Source organism: Notolepis coatsorum (assembly GCF_963971535.1).
Source record: "Notolepis coatsorum genome assembly, chromosome: 10".
Classification (NCBI taxonomy): domain Eukaryota; kingdom Metazoa; phylum Chordata; class Actinopteri; order Aulopiformes; family Paralepididae; genus Notolepis; species Notolepis coatsorum.
Genome location: NC_140174.1, coordinates 439,605 through 462,524, shown reverse-complemented (window position 1 = coordinate 462,524; position 22,920 = coordinate 439,605). Strand labels below are relative to the sequence as shown.

Below are 22,920 nucleotides of genomic sequence, written 5' to 3'. Positions count from 1 at the left end.
CCCTGGCAGCTAACAAATTCCCTACTTATGAGGGCCGACGGTCCACTCTACTGGTTAAAGTTGCTTACTCGCAAGTAGTACGTTCATTGATAAAGAAAAATAATGTCCACAGCCGCTCCGGTGTAAAACAAAGATATCCAAATGGTTTGTTTCTCTTCCACAGCGAAGTCTTTCTTTACAGAAGTGATCCTAAAGCTATTTTCCTAAACTAAAACTTGTTTGGCTGTTTACTGCCACGAAATATTCACGTCACTACTACAAGTTAAGAAAACTGTATTTTCCCAGTCTCCAAAATCACTGCCGACTCGACACATGACAAAATTACTCCTCACCTGAAAGCCGTAAATCAACTTGCCGGCTCTTTCCACAGCAAAACGGTAGGCAAGGTACCCTGGTCTAGAAATGCAGGCTTCAATCTATGTTGTTTAGTCTATCTGTTCAGTACTGCTCAGTACTGTTTCAAGATGCACAATGAGCTCTTCTGAGAGAATTGTTGAATATACACAAATGTTCTAGAATGTTTGATTATGACATCATACTGTGACATCACAAATGTTCTACAATGTTTGATTATGACATCATACTGTGACATCACAAATGTTCTAGAATGTTCTATTATGACAAATAAGACAGTTCAATGACTTTATCTAAATCCAATCAATATTCCTAATGCCGTTTAAGGTTATAAAAATAAACATATAAACATTCATATAATACAATAACCTAAATATACAGCTAAGCCCCATTGTATTCTGAAATGTAGACTTTAACAGTGTAGGCAACTAAACCAATAGAAATAAGGTATAACTCATGAGTGCTTTGGCTCCTATACTACTGCTAGCACTGCTCCGGCTGTTAGCAAGGCCTCTACTGCTAGTCCAGTCCCAACTGTTAGCACGACTCCGGCTGCTAGCAAAGCCTCTACAGCTAGTCCAGTCCCAACTGTTAGCACGACTCCGGCTGCTAGCAAAGCCTCTACTGCTAGTACAGTCCCAACTGTTAGCACGACTCCGGCTGCTAGCAAAGCCTCTACTGCTAGTCCAGTCCCAACTGTTAGCACGACTCCGGCTGCTAGCAAAGCCTCTACAGCTAGTCCAGTCCCAACTGTTAGCACGACTCCGGCTGCTAGCAAAGCCTCTACTGCTAGTACAGTCCCAACTGTTAGCACGACTCCGGCTGCTAGCAAAGCCTCTACTGCTAGTACAGTCCCAACTGTTAGCACGACTCCGGCTGTTAGCAAGGCCTCTACAGCTAGTACAGTCCCAACTGTTAGCACAACTCCGGCTGCTAGCAAAGCCTCTACTGCTAGTACAGTCCCAACTGTTAGCACGACTCCGGCTGTTAGCAAGGCCTCTACAGCTAGTGTAGCTCCTACTGCTAGTACAGTCCCAACTGTTAGCACGACTCCGGCTGTTAGCAAAGCCTCTACTGCTAGCATAGCTCCTACTGCTAGTACAGTCCCAACTGTTAGCACGACTCCGGCTGTTAGCAAGGCCTCTACAGCTAGTGTAGCTCCTACTGCTAGTACAGTCCCAACTGTTAGCACGACTCTGGCTGTTAGCAAAGCCTCTACTGCTAGCATAGCTCCTACTGCTAGTACAGTCCCAACTGTTAGCACGACTCCGGCTGTTAGCAAGGCCTCTACAGCTAGCATAGCTCCTACTGCTAGTACAGTCCCAACTGTTAGCATGACTCCAGCTGTTAGCAAGGCCTCTATAGCTAGCATAGCTCCTACTGCTAGTACAGTCCCAACTGTTAGCACGACTCTGGCTGTTAGCAAGGCCTCTACTGCTAGCATAGCTCCTAGGACTCCGGCTGCTAGCATAGCTCCTACTGCTAGTACAGTCCCAACTGTTAGCACGACTCCGGCTGTTAGCAAAGCCTCTACTGCTAGTGTAGCTCCTACTGCTAGTACAGTCCCAACTGTTAGCACGACTCCGGCTGTTAGCAAAGCCTCTACTGCTAGTGTAGCTCCTACTGCTAGTACAGTCCCAACTGTTAGCACGACTCTGGCTGTTAGCAAGGCCTCTACAGCTAGTGTAGCTCCTACTGCTAGTACAGTCCCAACTGTTAGCACGACTCTGGCTGTTAGCAAGGCCTCTACAGCTAGCAAAGCCTCTACTGCTAGTGTAGCCCCGGCAGCTAACAAAGCCTCTACTGCTAGTGTAGCTCCTACTGCTAGTACAGTCCCAACTGTTAGCACGACTCTGGCTGTTAGCAAGGCCTCTACAGCTAGCAAAGCCTCTACTGCTAGTGTAGCCCCGGCAGCTAACAAAGCCTCTACTGCTAGTGTAGCCCCGGCAGCTAACAAAGCCTCTACTGCTAGTGTAGCTCCTGCAGCTAGTAAAGCCTCCACTGCTAACAAGTTCAAGTTCAAGTTCTTTAATAGTTGTCATACAGAAGTACAGAATACTTTCATACAAAATGCTTCTTTCTGTTACGCTCCAGAGACTGTGCTAGACAAGATAGTATCAAATAACATAATAACATAATATAGCATGAATTTAGAAGAAGAAAAATGAGGTCACAGTGTTCGGTATAGACATATGTACAATGTTCTGAGTTACCATATAATATACAATACACAATACTATGCAGTGTACTAATGTACAGTACTATCTAGTGCAAAGCAGAAATGGGATGAGGTACAATTTTAGCCCCTAATGCTAGGACCACTCCTTTGGCTAGCATGGCTTCTATGGTTAGCGTAGCCCCTGCAGCTAGCAAGAACTCTACTGCTTAACATAGCCCCTAATTCTAGGACCGCTCCTTCGGCTAGCATGGCCTCTGTGGTTAGCCCCGATGACATCACTGGCCCCTTTAATTTAACATGGATTTATTTTCAACTCACTTGGGAATCTTCCTGATGAAGACCCCTGAGTGACTTGACCTGATGAAGACCCCTGAGTGACTTGTTCCTGATGAAGACCCCTGAGTGACTTGACCTGATGAAGACCCCTGAGTGACTTGACCTGATGAAGACCCCTGAGTGACTTGTTCCTGATGAAGACCCCTGAGTGACTTGACCTGATGTTAGGGTCAGGGGTCAGGGTCAGGGTCAGAGCGCCTCAGATTCATTAGACCTCCACCTCCATTATTATTATTAGTGACGATCACAAACCATATTGAAAATGGGGGACCCTGATGTAAACAAGACGAACGTCTTTCTCTGGTCTGCATCCCCTTATCAATTGTATGTATTGAGCCGTACTGTATTGTACCCATTCTGCAATCTGTTAATAAAGTTTTCAATCAATCAATGTCTTTTTTTATAATTTTTGTATCCAGTACACACACACCTATTGTGAGAGTTTGTTATTGAAGGGCGGGGTTTGGCTTAATCATCTTTATCAGATGCAGGGAATGAACTGGGTCCCCACAGCTAAAGCAGTCCTCAGAGAGAGAGAGAGAGAGAGAGAGAGAGAGAGAGAGAGAGAGAGAGAGAGAGAGAGAGAGAGAGAGAGAGAGAGAGAGAGAGAGAGAGAGAGAGAGAGAGAAATACTGTATATTACATAACTCTTGGGGGGGGGGTGGGTGGGTGTGTGAGAGAGTAATATATTACATGACTCTTTGGGGCGTGTGTGTATATATATGTGTGTGTGTGTGTGTATGTGTGTGTGTGTATGTGTGTATGTGTGTGTGTGTGTGTGTGTGTGTGTGTCTGTGTCTGTGTGTGTGTGTGTGTGTGTGTGTGTGTGTGTGTGTGTGTGTGTGTGTGTGTGTGTGTGTGTGTGTGTGTGTGTGTGTGTGTGTGTCTGTGTCTGTGTCTGTGTCTGTGTGTGTGTGTGTGTGTGTGTGTGTGTGTGTGTGTGTGTGTGTGTGTGTGTGTGTGTGTCCACACCGCCACCCTCCCGTACCTCAGGCCGACTCTTGACGTCTCGGGTCCAGTCCATGATGACCCTCTTGTGGGGTCCCATGTCGTACTCCCCCCCCGACTCCAGCATGCAGAGCAGGTGGCCCCTCCAGTCCTTCTTCTCGGGCCGATACTCCGTGGAGACGACCCTCGGCTGCGCAGACCAGACCACAACAGAACACACGTGGGGTTTGACACAGGACCACCACATATATATATATATACACACAGAGAGGTCATGAGGTCAGGGGGTGGTATTCCCGGTGCGAGTGGTGCGCGGGCTGTTTGTGTTTTCCCTCAGTCATGACGTGCTTTATCGGGGGGGGGGGTGTCTTGGATTGTTTTTTATTACACGTATATGTACTAGGGCTGACCGCTCGAAAGGAGCCGTAGTCGACTGCCAACCTCTTAGTCGATTTTTTCTTTTCTTTTAAAGATTTTTTTTTTTAGCGTTCATCGCTTTTCCTGGTCAGACATGACCGACGGATGCAGTGAGGGTGAAACGGGAGACAGAGCAGGGGAAGACATTCGGCAAATAACGGCGGGTTCGGGAATCGAACTCGGGTCGGCCGATCCGCAACGCAGCGCGGTACATGGTGTGCTACTGGAGCGCCCCCTCTTAGTCGATTATTAATAATTGTATTTATATATATTCTTTTTTTATAAAAAAATTTTGTATCATTCTTTCCAAAAGAAAAGAGGCCTAGAAGCGTGGCTAACGCTAATGGCACACATACCAGCGAGGCTAACTGCCTAAGAAAACAGGCACAGAGGCACTGAAAGAGGATTTCACCCGTCTAATGAACACACTAGACTAGACAAATATCAAGATGTATCCATCAGTGGCCCTCCCAATATCCAACCCTAACGTCCTCGTCGTGGGAGGGGGAAGCAGGTTAAGCTGACCAATAGGGCAATGGTAAAACTCATGGGCCAATCCCCCGTGAAGTGGATAATTGGATTACAGAAACATTGAAGAAAAGTAAGAAACCCTGCACCCTAGGAGATGGAAGCTCTTCAAGCATACGAGCTGAAGAGACTATGAAGACGCATGCTGAAAACCACATGGAGAGGGTGCGTCAGAACCTTCTATCCCCTAGGCGGTCTACCAACATCGCAACCTGGAACATCAGGACCATGTACACAGCGGGGAAGACGTTTTTCAGAGATGAAAAGATACAAGCTCTCTATCCTCGGCTTGTGTGAAACCAGATGGCTCCAGACAGGAGAAGTCACACTGACCAGTGGTGAATCCATAATCTTCTCCGGACACCCGGATGAGAAAGCACCACACACGGAGGGAGTGGCACTCATGCTCTCCAAAGAAGCGCAGAGGGCCCTCATCAGTTGGGAGCCCATCAACTCCAGAATCATCACCGCAAGATTTAAAACCACCCATAAAAGAATTAACCTACATGTCATACAATGTTATGCACCCACCAACACCACAGATGAGGAAATAAAGGACAACTTCTACAACCAGCTACAACAGCTACTCCAGGCCAGGAGAGAAAAAGACATCTTTCTCCTCATGGGCGACATGAATGCAAAGGTTGGGAACAACAACAATGGATATGAGCTGATTATGGGAAAGCATGGAATCGGCAGCATTTTGCAAACGCCTGTGCGGACTACAACCTGGTCATAGGAGGGACAGTTTACCCCCACAAACCCGTTCACAAAGCCACATGGATATCACCTGACCACACCACAGAAAACCAAATAGATCATATATGTATAAACAGGAAGTTCAGACGTTCCCTCCTGGATGTACGAGTGAAGAGGGGGGCAGATGAGGGGTTAGATCATCACCTACTGGCCGCAAAACTCCAACTCAAGCTGAAGCGCTGTAACAGCCCCACTGACAACAGAGCAAAGTACAACATCCAGCTTTTCCAGGACATAGGAACAACGGAACTATACCAAATCACCCTACAGAACAGGTTCCAAGCCTTGCAAGAACAAGCTCAAAAACCAGTGGAAGAGCACTGGAACAACCTGAAAAAACTGTATGGAAGGAGACATGCCTAGGAGTGGTAGGGAGAAAGAAAACAAGCCACAAACCCTGGATATCCACTGAAACACTGAAAAGAATAGAGGAGAGGAGGGCAAAAAAAGACACAATAAACAAATGCAAAACTCGAGCAAAAAAGGGAGCAGCTCACAGAGACTACGAAGTAGCAAACAAGGAGGTGAAGAAAAGCATCAAACGCGACAAACAGAAATACATAGAAGACTTGGCGCAAGAAGCAGAGGAAGCAGCGGGAAAGAATAACCTCAAGGAACTCTACCTGACCACCACGAAACTAACCGGGAAGTTTAGACAGACAAACGCACAAATCCGTGACAAACAAGGACGACTGCTCACCACCAAGGAAGAACAACACCAAAGGTGGACTGAGCACTTTAGGGAGCTCCTCAACAGAGAGCCCCCTGTCCAAGAGGTGGAGATTCCGCCAGCTGCACACATGCTGGAGATCAACTGTGCCCCCCCAACAAGATATGAGGTGAAAAAGGCCATCAATGCATTGCGACGTGGCAAGGCAGCAGGGCCAGATGACATTCCAGCAGAAGCTTTAAAGGCAGACGTTGAAACCTCAGCCACCATGCTACACCAGCTGATCAAAAGGATCTGGGAGAAAGAAGGAAATGTACCAACAGACTAGAAGGACGGGCTCATTGCTATTATACCCAAGAAAGGAGACCTTAACATTTACATTTACATTTAGTCATTTAGCTGACGCTTTTATCCAAAGCGACTTACAAGTTCTGTGCGACAAGACAGCAAGAAGGGTATAACTCTATCAGCTGAGTAACAATGTTCATCAAAGTGTTGCGTGTTACAGTGTAGGTTAGTTTATTAGGACAAGTGCATGACAGTAAGGTTAGTCGGGGTTAGATTTTTTTTTTTTTTTTTTTTATCATTTCAGATAATGGTTGAAGAAGTGAGTCTTTAGTCGACGGCGAAAGATTGGACGGGATTCGGCTGTCCTAACTGGGATGGGTAGTTCATTCCACCATTGTGGGGCAAGGACTGAGAATAGGCGGCTTCTCTTTGATGACCCTCCGGGAGCTTGGATAGGAGTAGATCTGAGGCGGCCAGAAGATGCAGAGCGTAGGGGTCTTGAGGGTGTGTAGTTAGAGACCATTGACCGGAGGTAGGCGGGAGCGGTTCCCTTTGCCGCACGGTATGCTAGATCGAGGGCCTTGAAGCGGATACGTGCAGCAATGGGGAGCCAGTGCAGGTCCCTAAGAAGTGGGGTGACATGGGCCGACTTCGGTAGGTTTGAGATCAGGCGGGCCGCTGCGTTTTGAATGAGTTGAAGAGGCTTGGTGGCAGTGGCCGGGAGGCCAGCTAGCAGTGCGTTGCAGTAGTCGAGGCGGGAGATGACTGTTGATTGGATGAGGAGTTGGGTGGCTTCTTTTGTCAGGAAGGGGCGTATCCTTCTGACGTTGCTCAGGAGGAATCTGCAGGTTCTGGTTGTCGCTGCGATGTGAGCAGAGAAGTTCAACTGGTCGTCGAGGACAACACCAAGGTTCTTGGCGGTCGGCGACGCGGTCACAGCTGCATTCTCGACTGTGATGGAGAGGTCGGTCAGGGGGGAGGATTTGGCCGGCAGGTGGAGCAATTCTGTTTTGCTTAGGTTCAGTTTGAGGTGGTTGGTCGTCATCCAGGCGGAGATGTCGGACAGACAGGCCGAGATCCGCTCAGAGACGTGGATATCTGAGGGAGGGAAGGAGAGGAAGAGTTGAGTATCATCGGCATAACAATGATATGAGAAGCCATGAGACGTGATAATGTTACCCAGTGATTTAGTGTAGAGGGAGAAGAGAAGGGGTCCTAGGACCGAGCCCTGGGGGACACCCGTCCGGAGGGGGCGGGTGGCCGACAGAGTCCCTCTCCATGACACTTGGTAGGAGCGGTCATTGAGGTATGATGTCAGCCATGTCAGCGCAGATCCAGCCACTCCCATTCCTGCGAGGGCCGCGAGGAGGATCTGATGGTTGACTGTGTCGAAGGCTGCAGATAGATCTAGGAGAACCTTAAGAACTGCAACAACTATCGTGGGATTATTGATTGATTGATTGAAAACTTTATTAACAGATTGCAGAATGGGTACAATACAGTACAGCTCAATACACACAATTGTTAAGGGGATGCAGACCAGAGAAAGACTTTCGTCTTGTTTACACCAGGGTCCCCCATTTTCAATTCATCAGGACATATATGACATACATGACATACAGATAGTCAGTACTGCTACATCTATACATTTATGACATACCAGATTTGCAAATACAGTACTGTTTGTGATACAGAAGGAGTCAAGAAAAGGGAGTATATACATTTGACGTAGAAACTGTACATTGGAGGAGGTTGGGTGGGGGGGGGTTGGGTACACTGGGATATTGACAACCATACTGGGTAATTTACATTGGAGGTGGTTGGGGGGGGGGGGCACACTGTATAAGCAAGCAAAACTGTACATTGAGGGGGGGGAGACTCTGTACAAACAAACAAAATTGTACATTGGACTATTGACAAAACCATACTAGGTAAATGACTGTACATTGGAGGGGGTTGGGTTAGGATATTTACAGGGGCCAGTGTTGAATTGCAGTCTCCCGTAGGTGTCTCTTGAGAGAGGTTTTGAAAGTGGGTAGTGATCCACATTCCTTTACAGCTTTGGGTAGGGCGTTCCACATTGATGTGGCATAATTGCGAAACGTGTTTAGTCCCTTATTTGAGCCGAATCTGGGTTTAACATGATTTGTGGAGCTCCCTCTGGTGTTGTGATCGTGGTATTCACTGACCTTTGGGAAGTATTTTGCCATGTACATGGGTACCTTGGTCGTGTAGTGTATCTTGTAGACCAGGCCCATTGCAAGTTGCTGTACTCTGTCATCTACTCTAAGCCATCCTAGGTTGTCAAAGTGGGCAGGGGTGAGGTGGGTTCTAGGAGTAAGGTCAAGCAGTAGTCTGACCAGTTTGTTTTGAGATGTTTGTAATTTTGTTTTTAGCGCCTTTGAGGTGCTTTGGTACCATGAGGTGCAAGCATAGTCGTAGTACCCCTGAATGAGTGCTCCTGCCAGAGTCTTCAGGGTATTCTTGTTTACCAGAGAGGAGATCCGGTACAAGAATCGAGTTCGTTGGTTGACTTTTTTTATTACATTGGATGCCATTTTGTCACAGGAGAGATTAGCCTCTAGGATGGAACCCAGGTAGGTAATTTCATCTTTCCTTGTGACAATATTGTCACCCACTGTAACTGAGAAGCCGTCGGTCTTGCTGAGTTTGTTATTTGAACCGAAGAGAATGGACTCTGTTTTGCCCATGTGTAATGATAGTTTGTTATCAGCGAGCCATATGCAGATTCTGCCTAGTTCCGAGCTGAGGGTTTTTTCAACCTGTAACTTGTTCTTGTCAGAGACCAGCAGGGCTGAGTCGTCCGCAAACAGGAACAAGTTGCAGTCACAAGCTGACGACATGTCATTTGCATAAATTAGGAACAGTAGCGGTCCTAGTATGCTTCCTTGTGGAACACCACAGCTCACTGTGAGGGGGGGGGATAGGGTACCGTTTACCTCCACCATCTGTTCCCTCCCCTCAAGGTAGGATTGCATCCAGCTCACTGATAGACTATCAAAACCAATTGCTTTTAGCTTGTCAATCAGAATGGAGTGATTGACCGTGTCAAAGGCCTTTTGTAGGTCCAGCATGACCATGCCGCAGTATTTGCCTGCGTCCACCTCTTGTTTGATGTGGTCATTCAAATAGAGAAGGCATGTGTCAGTGGAGTGGGATGTTCTGAAACCAGATTGGAATTCGTAGATTAGATTTTTTTCCGCTAGGTACTTTTCGACCTGTTCGTAGACTATTTTTTCCATGACTTTCGAGATGGAGGTGAGAATAGAAACAGGGCGGTAGTTGCCTGGGTCTAATTTGCTGCCCTTTTTGTGCAGAGGGGTCACCCTCGCAATTTTGAAGTCCTTGGGGACGTGTCCCTGTTTTATGGAGAGGTTTATTATGTGTGTGATGATTGGAGTGATGGCGGCTGCTGAGTCTCTGAGGAATTTGGAGGGGATGTTGTCATGGCCAGTGGCCTTGTTAGGTTGGAGGGCGCTCAGTTTATTGAGTACCTCATCTGTTGTTACCATTTCCAGCTTGAAGTCGTCCTTGCGGACCCCTAGGTTTTTGTAGTAAGCTACTATGTGTTCTACCCCATAAAGCCCTGAGTGGGAGGGTAGTTTGTTTACCAGTGTTGTGGCTATGTTTGTGAAGAAAATGTTTAAGTAATTGGCTACATCCAGCTTGTCTGTGATGAGCGTGTTGTCCGTTTTTATGTTTATGTTTGAGAATCTGGTTTTAAGTTTTTTACTGCATCCTAGTTGATTATTGAGTAATTTCCAAAGTTCACGTGGTTTGTTTTTGTTTTCCTCAGTTTTGTCATTGATGAAATTCTTTTTTGCAGTTTTGATCATGGAGTTTACGTCGTTTCTTAGTCTGTTTCTTTCTAGTTTGAGTTCAGTCACGTGGGCTTGGAGTTCACTGCTCGTGCTTTTAGTAAGCTTTGACTGACTTTTACGAAACTCAGAGCATTTTTTGTCTCTGGTTTTCATAGCGGCCAGTATTTCGGAGTGCATCCACGGCTCAGCGCGATTTTTTACCCTGGTGGTTCTTAGGGGGGCCATGTCGTTTAGTATTGTTGAGAATTTGGTTTTGAAACCAAGCCATGTTTCTTCAACCAGTGTACCATTGAGTTCATCTGACCAGTCCAGGCTCTCCAGTTCAAGGTTAAAGGCCTCGCTAGAGTAGGTTTTGAGGTCTCTAGATGTGACTGTTTTGTGGCAGCCAGCCTTTTGTTTTAGTTTTTTGCGGGTACAGAATATCATATAATGATCACTTAACCCGCATGCTATAACCCCTTTCTTGGAGATCTTGGACTTGTCGGAGGTCAGAATGAGGTCAATGGTAGTCTGAGTTGATTCACATACACGTGTGGGTTGGGTGATTAGCTGGCTGAGGCCGTGCAGATCACAAAACCTACTGAATGACTTGAAGACGGGTGCATCTTTTTGTTGCATATCCGTGTTCCAGTCTCCAATAAGAATTTTGTCTACATCCTCAACTCCAGCTAAACACCCATCCAGTGTATCATAAAAGTCACTATGATCTGGCGGCCTGTAGACTGTGCCAACCAGTAGGGATTTCGCCCTTTCGAATAGGATTTCCACCCATACAGTTTCAATTGATTTATGATTCAGGTAATTTCTGTTGATGAATTTGGTGTCCTTGTGTATGTACATACAGACACCACCTCCATGTTTGTTCCTATCATTCCTAATTATTGAGTAGTTCTCAATCTCTATCTCTGGATCTTTTACAGAATCGTCAAGCTTAGTTTCTGAGAAGCACAGTATGTTTGCCTTACCATTTATGAATAATTGTTTGATTTCATCCAATTTGTTTTTTAAGCTGTTAATGTTAATGTGAAAAATGTTCAGTCCATTGGCGTTGGTTATTTCATTGATGTTGGCAGGTTCGAAGTATTGTTCGTTTGTGATCTGTTCCTCTGTGTGGGGCTGGGGGGCTTTGTTGTTGAGGGTGGGAAGGGGGGAGGGGGTGGTCGGGTCCCGCTCCGTGCTGGAACAACAAAGAAGGGGGGAGGGGGGGGTCGGGTCCCGCGCCGTGCTGGAACAACAAAGGACTCGTTCCTGGATGTTTCCGTTGTTAGCTCTGCTAGCTAGCCGGCTATCGGGCGTCGAGATGTTTAAATCCCGCGTCGAGTTGGTCGTCATGGTTTCGACCCTCGGTTCACCTCCTCTCGTCTCTGCCTCACGTGTGCTCGTCTGCTGCGGCGTCATTGGGGAACAGTTGCCGTCCGCGCAGTGGATGTTGCCACGGGTCGTGTTGTTGATGTTGCTGTTGGTCGCGATGGAAACCACCTTCGCTTCTTGCGCTGCCAGACCAAGTCTTCTCGCCTGAGTTCTGGTCAAGACCGGGCCTGGGTTTAAATGAATGTCTCCCGAAAGTAGTAGAACCAGGATGATCATGGTCCTACGGTCCAATCTGCCATTCGGGGGTAAGTTCTTACGTGCCGGGCTCGCTGTTAGTAGCGTGTGTATAGCCGCCGTTCCGACGTGTAGATGTTTCTTTTCAGAGCCATTGAGAAGGTAGAAGTCACTGTGGGTCTCGTTAAATCCGTTTTCACTTCTCTCCACTTCTGTTAGATGTTGCTTCATTGATGAATTGAGGTATAAATCCGTAATCCATATTATGAGGAGGAGAAAATGTGCACAAAACCTTGTTGTTTTGGATCGATGGTGAGAGCTCTCTGTAATGCGACTGCTCATGACTGCGCCGGATGTTAAGATGATATATTGCTCTCAACACCAGGCAAAGTGTTCAACCGCATTATCTTGGACAGACTGCGAAAAGGGGTCGACGATGAACTGAGAGAAAACCAAGCCGGTTTCAGGAACGGTAGATCGTGCAGTGACCAAATTGCCACCTTCAGGATCATCATCGAGCAATCCATAGAATGGCACCTGTCTATGCCAATTTCATAGATTTTGAAAAGGCATTCGATAGTGTAGACCGCAAGCTGCTTTGGAAACTCATGGCACACTATGGAATCCCTAAAAAATAGATCAGCATAATCAGGAACATGTATCAGGACATGAAATGCCAAGTGTTACATAACGGATGTAGTAGTAGTTTATTTTTTCAGTCATTCAGTCACAAGAACACTTCAAAGTGCTCACCGGCGTGAAACAGGGCTGCCTACTTTCCCCCTTCCTCTTCCTCCTATGCATCGACTGGATCATGAGGCAAACCACAAGCAATAAAAAGACTGGCATCCAGTGGAGTCTAATGGAGCACCTCGAAGACCTGGACTTTGCGGATGACATCGCACTACTCTCACACAACCATCAACAGATGCAAGACAAAACTTAAGGTTATTCTATAACCCTAGTTATACGAGTATAGCGAGCGCTCTGCTCTATTGGAACTATCCCTTTATCCAATCTAACTTTCACATGTACACACCCCTATTCACCTCCGCCTGGCCACACCCACATCCGCTCCTATATAAGCGGGGTCGTGGCCACACAATCAGCTCTTTCCCAAGTCTTTAGCCACCAAAGGAGAAGACCGTGGGGTCCTCAGTGAGTCAGAGCAGAACGCTCGCTATACTCATATAACTAGGGTTATAGAATAACCTTACGTTATAGATCGTATAGCTTTATGCTCTGCTCTATTGGAACACAGGAGCTGAGCAGAGAAAAAAGCTCGACAGGCCCCTATAACCATCAGAACCGGGGAGGATCCGAGCCCCCCGGCCCCCCCTAGTGGAGGACGGGAGGGAGATCGGATCAGACTGTGCGAAGAGGGTTTAGTACCTCAAACGCACAGGGTGAGCAGACCATGGGACTTACCTTCGTTCAGAAGGACCCGCGACCACTCGGGCGCGCATCCCACATGCCACCAGGGAACGGACGGGAGCAAAACACACCCGTCACAGCCCCCCACATCACGGGGTCGAAGGTCAAGAACCCAACCCTGTGGCAAGGTTGCAGCAGCGGAGCACGGAGGAGGTCCCAGCCCTAGGACAACCTGAGGACTAGGACCCCCTGAAAAAAGGGGCCTGGTGAGGCCAACGAGGCGCAGCATCGGGGCCCCACCAGACTGTCACTGGTGACATCACCCCCCACATCGCCAGCGTATCGGACAGGGCCCAAACAAGAGCAGACCATTCCCCCCTGGCACGCCGCTCTGAAGCACTCCCCAAGAGGCTACCCCCCCCACAATACTGTGGGGCCAGACGGCACGCCGGGGAGACAACCCCTCAATCCAGGCAACAGGCCCCAAGAGCAGAACTCAACCTGTGCCTGGAGCACTGCGGACTAGACAGGCGCCTAAGGGGTCTACTGTGAGAACAGTACCCCGGCGGAAGGGGTGTTCGGTATGCTGTGCACCATGTCATGACCTCCACAAACCCGACCCCCCAGCGGGGTCGAGGTTCAAAGGAGAGGCTGACACAATTGGCAGACGTCATGAAAGATGCGAGGGCATACTCTCGGGCAGATGGGGTCAACCAACCACCTCCCTATGTTTAATTTAACAGGAGGCGGTTGTTCCCTTAACCCACCAAGAAAACTTAGAAACATAACTGCGCGTATACAAGCAGTACAAGTGTTTCAGTTTTCAAAGGGTTAACCCAGGCCAACAGGTCGACGAGAACGAGTCCGGACCTGGGCCTGGTTGACCGGGACCTACACAGGGATACCTAGAGGGGTTGACAACAACCACCCCGACAGCCCCCTCCCATCGCCGCCCAGCAGGGAGAGGGAGGGGTGAAACAAATGGAGAAGGACCAGGCCGCCTAACACAGCGCAAGGTACAACACAGTATGGACCAAGCACGTCACTGTTATGGGCAACTCGTAGTGGCATACACATGACACACACATCCATTTACATTTACATTTACATTTAGTCATTTAGCTGACGCTTTTATCCAAAGCGACTTACAAGTTCTGTACGACAAGCCATCAGGAAGGGCACAACTCTATCAGCTGAGCAACAATGTTCATCAAAGTGTTGAGTGCTACAGTGTAGGTTAGTTTATTAGGACAAGTGCATGACAGTACGGTTAGTTAGGGTTAGATTTTTTTTATTGTTTTTTTTTTTTTAATTCAGATAATGGTTGAAGAAGTGCGTCTTTAGTCGACGGCGAAAGATTGGACGTGATTCGGCTGTCCTAACTGGGGTGGGTAGTTCATTCCACCATTGTGGGGCAAGGACTGAGAATAGGCGACTTCTCTTTGATGACCCTCCCGGAGCTTGGATAGGAGTAGGTCTGAGGCGGCCAGAAGATGCAGAGCGTAGGGGTCTTGAGGGTGTGTAGTTAGAGACCATTGACCGGAGGTAGGCGGGAGCGGTTCCCTTTGCCGCACGGTATGCTAGGTCGAGGGCCTTGAAGCGGATTCGTGCAGCATCCACAACATCAATCCCCGCAAAGCCCGGACCGACCCGGCATTTCCCCCCAGGAAAAGCACAAAGTCCTTCGGGGTACCAGAACAGCAGATCTGCGCCCCGGCAGACAACGGGTTAACTGACCTGGTCCGGCGCGACCATCCCCAGTCCTAAGAGGGGGGTAGGTACGCGTGTCGATTTAAAACATCACAGAGGGCGCCACCAAGACGGACAGTACGTGAATGCACTGCTCCTGCGGCCCACCTCATGGGCGTGAGACCCCTCCGCCAATGTATTGATCTACTCCGTCATCTCCCCCCGGAGATGTATGTGAGTAATCGAGTCTAACCTAGTGCACTGGCGCTCGGTAGAGATAAAAATCTCCTTCCCAGTCGCCCGCATAAAAAATGACGTTTCTATGCCCCTGCCAATTGGGCAACCAAGGCGCGCCGGCCCATAACGTGGTTCCACATTGGAAGCACCCAGGGCCAGCGCTATATGCACGTCAAGAACCCGAAACACATCAATGGTGAATTCTAATAAGAAACACCAGACAACGTTCCCTCCATGCTGTCTGGGACGAGCAGCAGGAAGCGGGTCAATAAGACACAGACACGGGTCTCATATGACGTGTCTGAGGGTAACCCCGTCAATTCTGCTCTTTACATAAGATGGGAAGACAGAAGTTCCCCCAGAGAGACCTCTACGTGAGTAACAATTGAAAAAGATGTAATAATAATTGGGCCAAGTGACCAACGGCCCAATACACACTGTAATAGAGAGCAGAGCAGAAAACGAACAGTTTTCGAATGCATCGCATCATCCAACTTTGACAATGACAGCGGTCTGCAGCACAGAGCCTGTAAACTCACGGATGTCTCATGGCCAATAGGAAAAACGCGCCCAGTGACGTATTCCATGGCCGGGGGGAAATCCCATGACCCACCCATCCTATCATGGAGTGGAACCAGGGAACCCCCCCCCTTCCCCCTCCCTGTGACGCGCTGACTCCTCAGCCGACAGGGAGACTGACAGGCAGGAGGTCCCACCTCCTGGCCAATCAGTAAATGGGGAAGGGATTTATTAGTCCACCCCTTATGACCCCTCACCCCTGATACGATGCACCACCTGCATTTTTACACCTTTACCCTAAAGTAAGAAAAACACAGACCAAAGAGAGGGGCCAAAGGCCTTGGTACAAGCTACACATGTAAACTTCTGTAGGCCAACACCTAACCCAGTTGTGGACTCAATGCCACGTTTACTTGAACGTGGAAACACGATACACACAACCCTCTTTCACAATAAAAAAGGGCAAAAGTTCACTCTCACTACTGCATGAGGAACGCCGTTTTTTATGATGAGATAAGACATAAGTCCTCGATCAAGTGCTGGTTACAGGCGTTGCTAAGTCTACATAACAGCAACCAAACAATTTTCAGAGAAAACTGCCTCTCTCTAAGTCTCTAAGCAAGAGCACAACCCCAGCAGTAGCTGAGGGATTACACCGTATCCCCAAAAATATAGTGAATCAACACACATTTTGTAAACAAAATCATATTTGAGGGGGGGGGGGGGGGGGCAAACCGGGTAATAATTTTACCCACCCCCTCACCACCTCACCCCTGATACGACGCCAAAAGAAAAAACAGAGCCGTGATACCAGGTGCATGGCGCGCCAGATGAAGCACATACTTCTACCTGTAGAGTAAAAGCTTTACATCATGCACGCCAGCCACAGCCGATAACCTCGTTTGAAAACAGGTTTTATCCACGGCTCTGCTTATGTGTGAAAACTTGCCACTCGTTATTTTTATCATTACCCTTAAGTAAAGAATAACAAGCTAAGAGAGGGACTCAGGCCCTCGATCACATGCCACTATGTACAGCGTTGTAGAGTAACACCCAGCCAGTTGTGTACTCAGCCACGTTGTCTAAACGTTACATGAACACACACACAACTTCTCATCATACAACAAAAAACCCCAGTTCATTTTTAATCACGTAAAAAACAACACTGTTTTTAGGTAGAGAGAAAGACATAAGCCTTGGCCAATGCTAACCTAAGCTATACAAAAGCGACCAAGACAATTTTCACACCACACGTCGTATCTCCAAATGTAGTGAAGTAAATTTATGTAAAAGTATGTTTTGTTAAATAAAGACATCGTTATTAACCAAAAACATTCGGGAGGGGGAGGAAGGAAGAGTGGAGCAATGTCCTACGGACATCTTACCTGCACCTCGTACGCAGGACGAAAGGCCGCAACACAGGTTGGTCTCCACGTTGACGAGGCCTCTCGCTGGCAAGGCCAGAAGCGGCGACAGCTGGAGCCTTGCTCCGGCCTGACGCCTCCCTCCTGCAGCCGGTCATGGCGCAGGCCCGACGACATCTTCTGCCAGAGATGACGTCGTGTGCCAGGGCGAGTGCCAGGGCGCGCTATCCTCACGGCTAGCGCCAATGGTTATAGCATAAGCTAACAGCTAACTCCAGGCTAACTGATAGCATCAAGCTAACGTTTCTAGCCGAGCATAGCCGCCAGCTAACGACTTAGCCTAACAGCTAACTGGCTAACAGTTAGCTTTTACTGGCTATCGATAGCCACCAGCTAACGCAGTGGCAAGCTAAGCGGCTACTACTAAAGCTGTACAACGTGAAAAATAGCAATACAGGCCAACACTACAGACAGCCGCTGTCTTTTCCTCTTTTATCCAAAAGAAAAAAGGAAAAAAGGCAACACACGTCCCTCTCACAGAACGGTGTTTACCAGCAGCGGCATCGGCAGCAAGCCCCGTTGCTTACCCGGGTTGTAGCCGCCCTGAGCTCGGAGATATTCTCATAATGAAACACCAAGCCTGCATCCTTCGTGCCGGGTGTTTTCGTTTTGAAAAACGGGGCCAGCGCGGTGGCAGAGGGTATCCGTTTTTCAGAGACCCGGGGAATTGAACCGCAGACTCGAAATCACGGCCCCAGGAAAACAAAGCTACGACTTCACAGAGGAGGAGTCTATGTTATCGTGGGCCATCAGACTAGAACCCCCTCCACGCCGCTATGAGGGCAACAAGGGATTCTAGCCTGGAGCCGACTTTACGCAAGCTGTACAGTTGTCCCCCCACAACTGACACACCTGAAGCTCGCGTCGCAAAAAACATCACCCGCCCAGAGAGGCCGTCAGTCCTCACACAGCCGACCGCCCCCCGAGGCATAGTATCCAGCTGCAGAGCCGGAGACAATGCCGGCGGGGATTGCTCAGCGACGCGCGCCCCAATGCAAAGCGCCGGTGGAGGTCAAAATGATCATCATCTTCTAGACTCTCTGGTGGTGAAGACATTATCGCTTTACTTCCTCGAAAAATAGTGAGAGAGAAAACAAAGATACAATGTCAACACAGCTCCTCTTCAACAAACTACTTTGGTCACTAAACTAAAGTGGTGTATACAGACACTTCTCGTGGTGAAAGTAGGGAAGGAGCTGATTGTGTGGCCACGACCCCGCTTATATAGGAGCGGATGTGGGTGTGGCCAGGCGGAGGTGAATAGGGGTGTGTACATGTGAAAGTTATTTTCAATATTAGATTGGATAAAGGGATAGTTCCAATAGAGCAGAGCGTAAAGCTATACGATCTATAACCCAGCTGCTAGAAACAACTGCAGCTGGACTTGGGCTCAAAATAAATGGACAAAAAACTCAGTCAATAATAAAAGCACAAACCCCATAACCATCGGGGGCCAGACACTGGAAGAGGTTGACAAATTCACATACTTTGGTAGTGTTATAGCTGTTGATGGCGGGACTGAGGAAGACGTAATGGCAAGAATAAGAAAAGCAAGAGCAACATTCAACATGTTAAACAAGATATGGAAAACCCGAAACATCAAACTCAACACCAAGCTCAAAATCTTCAACTCCAATGTCAAATCCATTCTGCTATATGGCTCTGAAACCTGGAAAACCACCACTAACATCAACAATAAACTGCAGACCTTCATCAACCATTGTCTGAGACGTATCCTCAGGATCTTCTGGCCAAACACAATCACCAACATCAAGCTGTGGGACCATGCACCGAGCAAGAATCAGTGGAGGTCGAGCCGACCAGGAGAAAATGGAGCTGGATTGGGCACACACTTCGAAGACACACAACCGCAATAACCCAACAGGCATTAACCTGGAACCCACAAGGCAAGCGAGGCAGAGGAAGACCCAGAAACACCTGGAGAAGAGACACTGAGCAGGAACTCAAGACGAGGGGACTGACGTGGAAACAGCTGGAGAGGACGGCTCAAGACAGACGGGGGTGGAAACTTTTCATCAATGGCCTAACCCTAAATTATATCTCACTACCTCGTATGCACTGTCATTTAAGAGCACTAGTCTGTTGTAATTCAAAACTGAACTTTGTAAAGAAACTCCAAGTTAAGAGCGATGCACTGCTCTGTTGTATGTTAGAGCGATGCTCTGTTGTATGTTAGAGCGATGCCCTGTTGTATGTTAGAGTGATGCTCTGTTGTATGTTAGAGTGATGCTCTGTTGTATGTTAGAGCGATGCTCTGTTGTATGTTAGAGCGATGCCCTGTTGTATGTTAGAGTGATGCTCTGTTGTATGTTAGAGCGATGCTCTGTTGTATGTTAGAGCGATGCCCTGTTGTATGTTAGAGACACTGTTACCGTGACTGTCCTATATGTATTTATGTATATATTGTGGGATTGGGAGGTGGGGGGGGGGCGTTTTTGACGTTTTTGATGTTTGATGTCTGTTTCATGTTTGATGTAACCAGTGCTTAACAATCTGTACCGAAAACAATTACCACCAACCATTGTTGTGTGGCATTAAAGTATCTTGTATCTTGTATCTTGTATCTTGCTGTATGTTAGAGCGATGCCCTGTTGTATGTTAGAGTGATGCTCTGTTGTATGTTAGAGCGATGCTCTGTTGTATGTTAGAGTGATGCTCTGTTGTATGTTAGAGTGATGCTCTGTTGTATGTTAGAGTGATGCTCTGTTGTATGTTAGAGTGATGCTCTGTTGTATGTTAGAGCGATGCTCTGTTGTATGTTAGAGCGATGCTCTGTTGTATGTTAGAGTGATGCTCTGTTGTATGTTAGAGTGATGCTCTGTTGTATGTTAGAGTGATGCTCTGTTGTATGTTAGAACTTTGTAAAGAAACTCAAAGTACTAAGAGTGTTGTTATATATTCTTTATTGAACAATCTTATCACACTTTTTTACTGTCCGTTCTATTTTATTATTTTTAGCCTATTTTAATTAAGCATTACATCACACGCAGGAGTGGTTTGTGACCAATAAACCATGCCTAGGGGTGGTTGTTAGGCCCGAGGCGCAGCCGAGGGTCGTTAGACCCCCCTAGGCATGGTTTATTGGTCACAAATCACGACTGCATGTGGTGTAAAGCTTTTATACAACTGCCAGATTCATCCAACCTTATTTCTATACAATAAACACACATTAATCGAAGATTTATTGAAAAAACCATCCGCCAGAAAAAGTAGTTCCCACAACTCCATGTGGAAGCAGCTTGAAGTGCATCCAACCAAACTAACACATCCAACTGTGTATTATTGGAATGATTGAGAGAAGTTGCCTCATGTGGAAGCAGCTTGAAGTGCATCCAACCAACTAACACATCCAACTGTGTATTATTGGAATGATTGATTGAAAATTTATTAAAACGTTTTCTTTGCCCTATAGGAAAAAAACGTTTTCTTCGCCCTATTTTTTTATTTATTTCTTTTAGCCTAAACTTAACCAGTTGGAAACCAGGGGTACAGTAATAAAATTAGCAATCAACCAATCAATCAATTCAATAGACCATGCTCACTTAAAACAGCGCTGCTTCTCTCTCAGTCTGACTCCCCCGCTGTTGCAGACAGGAGTGTGTGTGTGTGTGTGTGCGTGTGTGTGTGTGTGTGTGTGTGTGTGTGTCACAGTGTGTGTGTGCGTGTGTGTGTGTATGTGTGTGTGTGTGTGTGTGTGTGTGTGTGTGTGTGTGTGTGTATGTGTGTGTTTGTGGGTACGCCAGCGTCGGACAGTGTGAGAGAGAACGCTGCAGTCGGAAAGTAGGAAGGAAGAAATTTAAATCAATCAATTAATCTATCAATCAATCCGCGATTTTTCTTTTGTTCTAGATTGAGTCAAGACCCATCAATTACATCATCCAACATTGTTTAAAATACTAACACATTCCCCTTGACAGAATCGCTTCATATTTAGTCGTTATGGTGCTTTCAACATAACCATTTGTTCTCCGCGATCCTGTTTTCTCCCGGAGTGAGCCGGGGAGGGTTATGTGATTTGGTTGTGGGCGGGTCCTGAGCCCAGGACCGTGGATTGTTACCAATAAAGACGTGTGAATGGCCAATCAGAATCGAGAAATGTGCATGCCGTTGTATAAACTGAATCAAACCGCACTTTTTTACTCTATAATCTATTCTATTTTATTATTTGTATTACTGAAGAACTGTGATTTGCCTTACCTTGCTACCTCTCTATCTCTTTGTATTTAATTTCTTTATTTTTTTATGCTCGCTTATGCCTGTATTTTTTACTGTTGTGAAGTTCTGTATGAGTTCTGTTAAAGGTGGAGGTGTCTGCCATGACGAGGGTGAGGGTGAGGGTGAGGGTTAAAGGTCATGTCGACACACACATCAGCGTGGAGCACTATTAACCAACTCAGACGTTAAAGGTACAAGAGACCTGCACTCTTTTAGCAGATAAGACAATTGACAATGTGCCTCACAGCAAGAAGGTCCTGGGTTCAAACCCCAGCTGTGGAGTTTGCGTGTTTAGTTTAGTTTTTATTTATTTGTTAGAGAGGGACAACACATGTACATATAAACTAGAATGTACATTTACCCAATTGTAGCCAAAAGGCTAGTTTATATCGGCAGTCCCCCTGCCGGGAGTAATGTTCTAGTACCTTTTGGTGGATCTGGGGCCTCTATCCAAGTACTTCCTTGATTTTCAGTGTTTATTTTGTATTCTATTTATTTTTGGGCTTTCTGTATTTTTCACTCATCCCAATTTTTTGTCGTTATGCCAATTCCCTTCCTGGCCGTTCCGCGCATTGCCCCACTGTCGGCCTGGGGAGGGTGTAGAACTACCACACGCCTCCTCCGATACATGTGGAGTCAGCCAGCCACTTCTTTTCACTTGACAGCGAGGACTCTAACTGGGGGAACGTAACGCGTGCGGAGGTTCACGCTATCTCCCCCAGATCCCCTCCCTGCTGAACAGGCGCCCCGACCGACCAGTAGGAGTCACTGTTTACAACGACCAGGACACACACCCCACCGGCTTCCCACCTGCTAACACTGCCAATTGTGTTAGTAGGGACGACCGACCAAGCCAGAGGTACCGCTGACAGCTGGATTCGATCCCAGAGTCTCTGCGGTGGTAGGCGAGTGCTTAGTCCACTACGCTACCCAGCCGCACCCGTGATAGTATAAGACAGTAAGAAGGTTTGTTTTTTGGTTGTTTTTTTCATTCTCATTTCAGATATTGATTGAAGAAGTGTGTTTTTAGTCGACGGCGAAAGATTGATTGATTGAAAACTGTATTAACAGATTGCAGAATGGGTACAATACAGTACGGCTCAATACACACAATTGTTAAGGGGATGCAGACCAGAGAAAGACTTTCATCTTGTTTACATCAGGGTTCCCCATTTTAAATTCATAATGTTTCGGCTCCTAACTGTGGTGGGAAGTAAGTAGGTTCATGTCCTCCCCATGTTTGTGTGTGTTTCCTCTGGGTACTCCTGGTTTCCTCCCCACACCGGAAGACATTTTCCTGCCGTTGCCCTTGACCAAGGTACTGGCGTTGGTCCCCGGACGCAGCAGTGTGTGATTCTGCCCCACGGCTCCCAAATAGTTCCGGTGGGTAAAATGCAAGAGACGAACGTCCCCGAGGGGATTAACGTTGATTTATTATTATAGAGAATCAGAAAGGAGGCTGGAGGATGGTGCATGTTACCTGAACCACCTGAATAGATTAATAAAAAAAGGATATATGTTTAGATGCTACAGAAGAGTGCATGTGATTGGTATGAGGTGAGATGAAGTGAGTGG

At 47.3% G+C, this 22,920-nt stretch overlaps 1 pseudogene across 1 annotated transcript in view; it reads right to left on the bottom strand.

Moving 5' to 3' along the window:
* LOC311234992 (E3 ubiquitin-protein ligase TRIM58-like) overlaps positions 1 to 22,920 on the bottom strand; it is a 65,599-nt pseudogene that overhangs the window by 37,904 nt on the left and 4,775 nt on the right. The window contains exon 4 of the transcript in view: positions 3,858 to 4,007. The product of the transcript in view is annotated as an E3 ubiquitin-protein ligase TRIM58-like (transcript). The remainder of the gene's footprint in view (positions 1 to 3,857; positions 4,008 to 22,920) is intronic.